We start from the raw sequence: 9237 nt of genomic DNA, 5'->3' as shown, positions 1-9237 counted from the left end.
TAAATTTAACATAATATTCATAATTATTATAGTAAATATATCTTATTACATTATCTGATTTTTCTACATATTATAAAGTTTTTTTATTCTTATTATATTAAAAATAATATATATATATATATATTTGATAAGACTTAATATATATTTTAATCATATTATGATTTTGAACACAACGAAAAAACAAATTTAATTTGATACCTATTTAAAAACTTTTATCAAAATACATAATGTTACAAACAAAATTTTTGAAATAAACCTAAGACAAATAAAAATACTGATTAAAGTTAACGATGAATACATATATTACGATTTAAAAAAAATTAACGAAAACTGGTTGATATTATACCTGGTTGTTGCGATAGCCAAGTTCCTTTTACAATGGTTGTATCGCAACGGGAGTAAAAAAAATACAACATAAATAAATGCAAAACAATAAAATTATGGACTGTATATTATGTTGCGTCCCTTATGTCAACGTCGATTCATATATCAACGTAGAAATAGAAATACTAATGTTTGCAAGTTAAAAGATTAAGTCTTTATTTAATACAATTAACTCGTACAAGAATACAATTTTATAAGCACAAGATGGTGTGAGTGGTGTTACGACCTGCAGTGGCAGCGCAAACTTTTTAATCTTTGAAGCATATTCTATTTTTTTAATAATTTGACCACCACCTCTTCATTGAACAATTATAGGGTAAAGGGCCTTCATCCCCCCCCCCCATGATTACAGATTTCTGAATATGACATAGGTAACTATAAAATCTCAATAATTTCACACATTATCATTCTCACTTATATTATAATTATTTAAGTACATGTTTCTTTTGTGTACACTGTACATATTAAAGTAAGTAAACGTTAATTTTATAGATAAATATAAAGTAGTGGCATAATCACATTTATTTAAATATCAGCTTATCATTTAATTTATATATAAAATAAAAAATAATATAAACCTATGGAAAAATCCCGACCTCAATAGAAAAGAAGAAACCATAATAAACCGCCTCCGAATTGGACACACACACTTAACACACAGCTACTTGATGAGTAAAGATGATCCTCCACTATGCGACTCATGCAGCGTTCCTTTAACCGTCAACCACATCATCACCGAATGTCACAAATACAACCAATATCGAAACCAATTCCACATCTCCGAACAAATCTGTCAAGCACTTGGACCAAACCCACAGGACATTAAAAACTTAATTTTATTTTAAAAAAAAACTGAATTGTATAATTTAATTTAATGTAAAAATGTAAATACTTAAAATACCAACAATGTAATCAAAAAAATTCTTGTACTAATGGCCTAGCTGTCGATGTGTTTTAGATCAATAAAAAAAAAAAAAAAAAAAAGAAATCTGATGATATAGCATACACATTAATTGCTTCTTCATAATTGATACTTATATCTTTCACAGTTAAGAATCATTAGACTTTCTAATCGGTCTTGTCCAATGGTTGAACGTAGTCTGGTCTTGATTAATTTAACCTGTAGAATTAAATGCATACGAAATACTTTACTTCAAAGTTCGAGCTATTTTTAATTAAGAAAAGTAGATATTTCAATAAAATAAAATTAATAATTATGTTAATAAGGTAAGATTACCTTTGAAAATACTCTTGTTTCCGATGCAGATGAGGAAGGAATTGTTAATAAACCTTTGTAAGCAAAGTATAAATTGGGGAAAGTTTAACTCAAATTGTAGTTAGATACAACTTTAAAAATTTATTGTGATGTAATTGATGTATATTCTTCACCATCACTATCGTTGAACTTTCAGAGCATTCATTTTGTTCCTTGGAAATGTTCTTGTGTAATTGCTTAGGCAGTGTTGGACACCTATCAAGTAAATCCTTCAATGATGAACTTAAAGTTAAATATTCATTTTTTAAATCATTTATATTAATTCCAGGTAACCAATCCTAAATTTCATTAAATGCATTAAATGCATCCTATGGTAATGTCTTGTTTATTCCATTACTATACTTAAATATTCTTTGAGGAGATAATAGATATAAATCTTTTAATATTTCTCTTGACTGGTCGAATCTCGTAGAAATGGATATTATAATAGCATCAAGGACAATTAAGTATACTTCACATTTATAACGGTCAATAGGTGATACACATACATCATCCACAGCAACTTCAACTGACATAACTTTCCGCCGTCTTGGTCTGAGAACTTTAAACTCTGTTTCCTTTACGTTATTTTTATTCACAAACAATTTGGTTTCGTCAACTAGTTTCAAATATTCTTCATCTGTTCTAAGACTGCAACCTTTTTCTGGCATCGTCGACTAGTGCTAATGCTTGCATAAAATCCGAGGTCTTGGACTGAAGATATTTAGACAGTGGAGAAGTAATTGAAAATATATTTTGTATAAAAATCATTGTAATAACAAACATGTAAGAATTTATAGCTGTTTCTAAACCTTTTGATTTTGATAATGAGTCACGGTCAGAATCATTAGAATTTCGTAAAAACTGTAATGTTTGTACTAATGCTTTATATTTTTCAAATATTACAGTTAATGCTCTATCATGAGACGTCCATCTAGTAGTCAAAAAATTTTTAAGACGCCGTATAGGTTTATTTAGATAGTTTTTGTGTTGTAGTACTACAAATTTAGCCGTTATTTTGCGAGCTTTCATATATCCATTTAATTCCTGCACATCACCAAAAAACTTTTAGTTTTTAAACATAGGTCACAAGTGTCTACAATGACTAAATTAAGGAGGCTGCAGCAGGTCGAAAAAAACATGTAAAACAACCAAAAAGCCAGACAAAAGTTTGAAGCTTGTGTTTGATGGATTTTAATTTTAAAAACAGATATGAATTTGTATTCTATTTTTCTAGGTTTCGATCGAAGCGATTTTTAATATTTGAAAAATTGAGCACGTAATTAAGTCTCAAAATAAAAGAAATGTATAGTTCTTTAAATTATTAATATTTTAATAACTAATTTGAATATCTAAAATTGCTTCGATCAAAACCTTAAAGATTAGATGACAAATTCAAATTGGTTTTCAAAAATAAAATGTATCAATCACAAGTCTTGTAATTTTGTCTGGCTTATTAGTCTTTTAGATACTTAAAAAGCTTTGTATCAATTTTAATCATTCCGAATTTTGACATGTTCCTGCGCGTGCGAGAATATGTTATCGCTATTCTACTAGGCTAGACTTAATTCTATGAAACCATTCGATATCAAAAATTAATCTTATTATACCTTATTACACGTACCGCCAGTAACACGGTGAATTTAATATTTATTAATTATAAGTTATAACTATATAATGTTATATATAACCATATATTATAATATTGGGGATAAAGATATATGATTATTATTATTCAATTGCAATGATAACAATATTATTTTTGTATCGTTGTCATTCGATAACCAAGCGTACTCGGGTACAAACAGTGCGATCTGAAATTTTTATTATTTAAATATTACGTACTTTACTACAATGGAACACAGAAAATACTGGCGTCACGGCAATATCGTAAAAAAAGATCTTTTTTAACAAAAAAAAAAAAAAAACTGGGAATATTAATGCCATATTTACGTCCAGGATAAAAAAAGTAAGTATATTTTATTTATTTCAAAATAATTCAATAAAATACTAATATATAGATAGTAGATTGTAGTTACACGAGTAAGAGTTGATATTTTTATATTTATATGTTATATTATATTTATGTTAAAAATATATAAAGTCAAGGTTTTTTTTATAAACATTTAAAGTTTGAATTTTGACAAAATACGTAAAAATCATGAACATTTGTAAATTATTTTGAGTTAGAAATTCATAAAAATGTATCTATTTAAAACTAAGACATAAAAATGTAATATAAAATTCTTCATAAATTAGTTTACCATTATCAAAAAAAAAAAAAAAATGTTTACCAGAGTTAAATTAAATTTTTATGAGCATTTAAATTCAAATTTTTACTTTATGAATATTCACTCGATATTTCATGTACCTACCGATTTTCTTATTTTGTTGTCATTCAAAAACAAATAATTTTACTGCAGATAATTAAAATTTACACTATATGTTTATTTTATCAATTCTTATTCTTGATAAAATTTTCAAAATATATTGATTCATTTTGAGCTGTTTAAGAACATTTTAAATTAAAAATTTTTTTTAGCATTTATACTAGCTTAATACTCCAAATTTACGTAGATGACAGACAGAAAAACAACACATAGGTACCTCATAACATCATTGTAAACTCAATACATTCTTTCGTTTGCTCACTCAAAAATTCTGAGTAGGAATATGAAAAAAGTTAATTGTAATTTCTTAAATATTTTGTAAATGTCATATAAATATTATTATGACCGATGATTCTATAAATCATTAGGTACCTATACCTAATATTCACTAACTACAATACTACATAAATTTTTTGTTTATTATATTTATTCATATAATATTATAGAGTATTGGTATTGATAGTGTAGAGGATACCGTTAATAATATACATTCGACTAGTAATACATCGTACCCAATAGGAAGAGAAGAAGAAACCTCGTTATTAGAAATATTAAGTAATGATGATGTAAACGAAACGCCAAAAAATGAGGAGTAAGTTCATATTATGTGATATCTTATTATTATTATTATTATTATTATTACTATTATTCATTTAAAGTCTTACTTTAGACACTCATAAAAAATTAATGTTGATTTACGCTTAACTTTTTTTTTAATTTTTCACCAAGAACAAATTATGAGAAAACTTGTGTTAAATTTTCGTGTTTTTTGACCGAGCAAAAAAATTTTTTGGATAATAATTATTAAAAAAAAAAAAACTTAATTAATATATTTTCATTTTTCCGGACGTTTTTAAAAATTATTGGGAATTTATATTATCCCAAATGGTGATGACAGATATAATAAATAAAATGACAATAATAATAAGAAAAACTCACACGTATTGTAAGATAAATACAGTTATCACTTCGCTCAGCATTCTAATGTATTTTAAACAACGATAAAATTGGAATATTTATGTAACATTAGTTTTTGACAAAATGTATATTTTATTTAAAATTATATAGGTAGTTTTTGAGTGGTAGAAGAATCGTTGATATCGTATACTTTTTCAAATCAATTCAACGTATTAAACATAAGGGTTTCAAATGTTCATTCTCGGAAAATATTATGCTAGTTAATGAAATGGATTTTTTAGCGATTTTGTTTTCAAATGTTTAATATGTGGAACTGTCAAAAATATATAACCTGCCTGACTTCAAAAATATGTTGCTCAAGCTCGGATTTGATTAACTCCGGTGGTGTAGTTGAATGAAGATTGCAAATGACAATTGGAGTTGGTTTGTCTTCTTTGAGTTGGTAGGTATGAAATTCAGCTTTTTCTTCTCTTAAGAAGCGGACCAAAGTTCTGTATGAATCTGGATTGGTTGTCATGATTTTGAGGCGGTCTGCCAGAGCTTTGCAGTGAAAATTGTCAACACCGATTATCTCAATGAGTTTTGTGCACAGATCAGTAAAAGTAACGTGTAGTAGCCTTAAGAATATTGGTGGGGGTAGAGCGATCTTAAGTTCAACGTTTAGGGATACCACAGGTTTTTTAATATTGTATTAGTTGTATCAATCTCTGGGAGCGTAGTTTTATGATCATATTGTGATAATACATCGTAGCGATTTGCAGAAAAAAAAAACTTTTTATTTTTATTCACTGGTGTTCGCGGAGAGCTTTGTTCGGAAGAGCTAAAATAAATTCTTTTTCCGTCTTTTGATGATGATTTGATTTCAGTCCAATTATTCAAATCGTCGTCCATGTTTTCAATAACGTCTACAAGATCATTAGTTGCATTTAAATGTGTAGATTGAGTATTATTATTATTTTTATTTTTCTGTTTTAATGATATACTGGGAGGCCGCGGCATATTATCTTGGGGTAAAGGTCGTCGTATACGTTGTAGCGATACGCGACGAATATTGTTATTATATAAGCGGTAATTGGTTGGTTTCATGCACACATTTTGCGTTAAGCGCACTTGCACTTTTATAAGTTATGTATTTTTATAAGGTTGGCGATTTTGAATTTTTACGTAGTAAACTTGTCGCATTCGAACATGAAAAGATAACGGGATCACAACAATTAAGTGGAGCGTACAATATACGTGTGCAACGGGCAAGGTTCAAATCGCGATTGAAGGCAATAGAATATAGAAAAGAAAACAATGGAACACATAATGAAAAAGTTAATATATTAAAATATGATATAATGAATGAACCATATCATGTTTTTGGAAATCACGTAAACTGTGCTACATATTTTTGCAAAAATAAGAATGAAAAAATAATAAAAATTATGTTCCAGACATGGAATAATCTGGACTTTGGGCTGATATTTTGTCGGCAAGAAATTTATTAGCTCATCATTCTTCAAGCTTGATTTATAATGTAAATAATAATTCAATCGAAGGTAATAATAGTGTTGTTGCTAAATATGTAGGTGGCAAGAGAATACATTATTCTCGTAAAGGTTCTTATCAAGCGCGATGTTCAGCTGCAGTGTTATCGTTTAATGCAGATCCAAAATCTATTAGTATTTTACATAAAACAATTTGCAATGTAAGTCCGGGTGATTTTACTAAATGTTTTATAATTAGAAAACAGAGGTCGAAAGTATGTAAAGTGAAAAGAAAACTTATGTTTAAACCAAATAGTAGACGAGTTACTAAAATTAACATAACTGCAGATAAAGACTATGGCAATTGCGAAGAAAATATTTGTGAAAAACTGGATATGGATGAAGATAATTACGAAAAACACAAATTGGAATTTATGACAAATAAAATTTAAAAAAATAGTGATGAAATTAAATTCATTGAAAGATCAACTACACTTCAATCGGAATGTGAACGACGAATTCGTTTAACCACATCGCACTTTGGAACCATTTGTAAACTTCGACCGTCAACTTCTAGAGCTAATATAATAAAATATATTTTATATAATACGTTTTGTGGTAATGAGCATATGAAATATAGTATTGAGTGCAAACCCTTTGCAAAGACAGAGTTTGAAAAATATTGTCAGGATTTAAGATTCATGATTCTGGCCTTTTCATTCATGAAAAACTACCATTTTTAGCAGCTATTCCTGATGGACTAATAGATACTGATGGAATAATTGAAATAAAATGTCCTTCTACAATTAAACAATTAACTCCAAAAGAAGCAATAGAAACTGGGAAATTAAAGTTTGCAACTCTAGACAGTCGATGTAATTTACAATTAAAACCAAGTGACAAATATTATTTTCAAGTTATGGGTCAATTAGAAATAACTCAAAGATTGTTTTGTTATTTTATAATATGGTCACCTAAAGGTAATTTATAAATTATAAAATTTAATATTGATAATAATTAAAGTAATTTTTTATATTGTATTATGTTTACAGGTATAATATACCAAAAAATTTTAAGAGATGATAATTTTATTAAAACCAAAATGAAATTATTATTAGAAAAATTTTATTTTGAAGCAATGTTAACAGAGTTAATAGACTCGAGAATTGATCGAAACCGACGTCTACGTGACTAAAGATTATGTATAATATGTAAGAATTTATAAATAAAATATAAACATTTTTTGAATTGGTATTTATACTTGGATTGCATTATTTTTTTAGAATATCTCTAACCTATTAATTATAATATTATGTAATAATAATTATATTAAATGGAAATTATATATTTTTACAGATATACTATAATAAAAAATAGTAAAATGGTAAAATTATCTACTATTACTACGATATTTATGACCCGCATAATTTATTCATTGTTTACGATGTTTGGTGGCGACGATGGATGGTTTATAGGAAATACTGATCGAAATGATTCCAGATTAGATTCACACACACTAATGTTCGTTTACATTGCACACACTTACAAGCCACTTTAATATCTTCATGTTACATTGCTTATATTAATTTCCTTAAAACACGACCGACTGCAGCCCCCTTATGTACTTAATTAAGGTTTTGTATATGTGTTCTCAAACCAGAATACACTCCTTGCATTGATGCAGCGCCATCATATCCTTGGGCACAAAGATGTTCATTCCAATTTAAATTATTATTTTCAGTTATATTACAAAAAAATTGAAACATGCCAAATCCAAATGAATCTTGGGTAGTTGTTAAAGCTAGAAAACGTTCATAGATTTTTCCACCAAAAACATATCTGACAAATAAACAAAACTGCTCTAATTTTGATACGTCAGTTGTGGTATCTATCATTACAGAAAATATAACAGCTTTTTTAACTTCATCCAAAATTGTTGAACGAACAATATTAAATAATAGACTTAATAGTTCGTTTTGGGTATCGTGCGATAAGAATGTAAGGGAACATGGGGCAAAGTGGGGACGCTAATGTCTGTAAGCCTGTAATTTACTTAATAATCAATTTTTTTCTTTCAAATTTATTTTACTCAAACTGTAAGTCATGGTTATTAATTAAGTATTTATAATGAAAGTAAAAAATTATTTTTTTTTAAGTATAAAAGGATGTAAAAAATTTACAGTTTGTCCCACTTTGCTCCACGTGTGGGGCAAAGTGGGGACATAAAAAAAATCATTTAAATTTTATATATTTAAATTAATTTTCCAACAAAACAAATTATTTATAAAAAAAAAACAGAAATATACTTAAATGAATACTTAACTTAACTTCACTTAAAGGAAATAAACATATAAATTGTAACTTTTTAAATACAATAAAACTAAAAAACAATTTTAGGAACAAAATTCATAATTGAACATTGTTTCAAAATCTTCTTCGATTCCAGCACAAGGACAATGAGCCCATTTTTTACACTGTCCACACTGTATCCACCCATCAACTGAAGTCGAGTAAAGCTCATCACAATACAAACACTTGACATCATCTTTGTTGGTTTTAGTTTTTTTACTAAGGTATTCCTTGTTCTAGAATTTTTTTTTTTACCAAACGATAAAGAACGTTTGACTTGTCTGGGTGTTGCACTTAATATGTTAGCAGCTAATAGATCATTTTTGTAAGGAGATTCTGTGAGAATTGCTGTTTTCCCTCTTCTCCTAGATATTCGTGCAGCGGTTTTATTACTTTTAGGAATAGGTTGAAAGGTTGAATTTCTTCAGGAGATAAAGCAAAAAATGATTTTTTAACAGATTTTTCAGCACCT

The 9237-nt window shown here is 27.5% G+C and overlaps 1 pseudogene; it reads right to left on the bottom strand.

The window, feature by feature from the left end:
- Window positions 1–905: 905 nt before the first annotated feature.
- LOC112597106 lies at window positions 906–2671 on the bottom strand (annotated as a pseudogene).
- Between the last annotated feature and the right edge of the window lie 6566 nt (window positions 2672–9237).

This window comes from Melanaphis sacchari, unplaced genomic scaffold, assembly GCF_002803265.2.
Source record: "Melanaphis sacchari strain LSU unplaced genomic scaffold, SCAv2.0 Contig379_pilon_pilon, whole genome shotgun sequence".
In the NCBI taxonomy this organism is placed as follows: domain Eukaryota; kingdom Metazoa; phylum Arthropoda; class Insecta; order Hemiptera; family Aphididae; genus Melanaphis; species Melanaphis sacchari.
The sequence above is the reverse complement of the archived record's forward strand: the minus strand, read 5'-3'. Positions and strand labels throughout refer to the sequence as shown.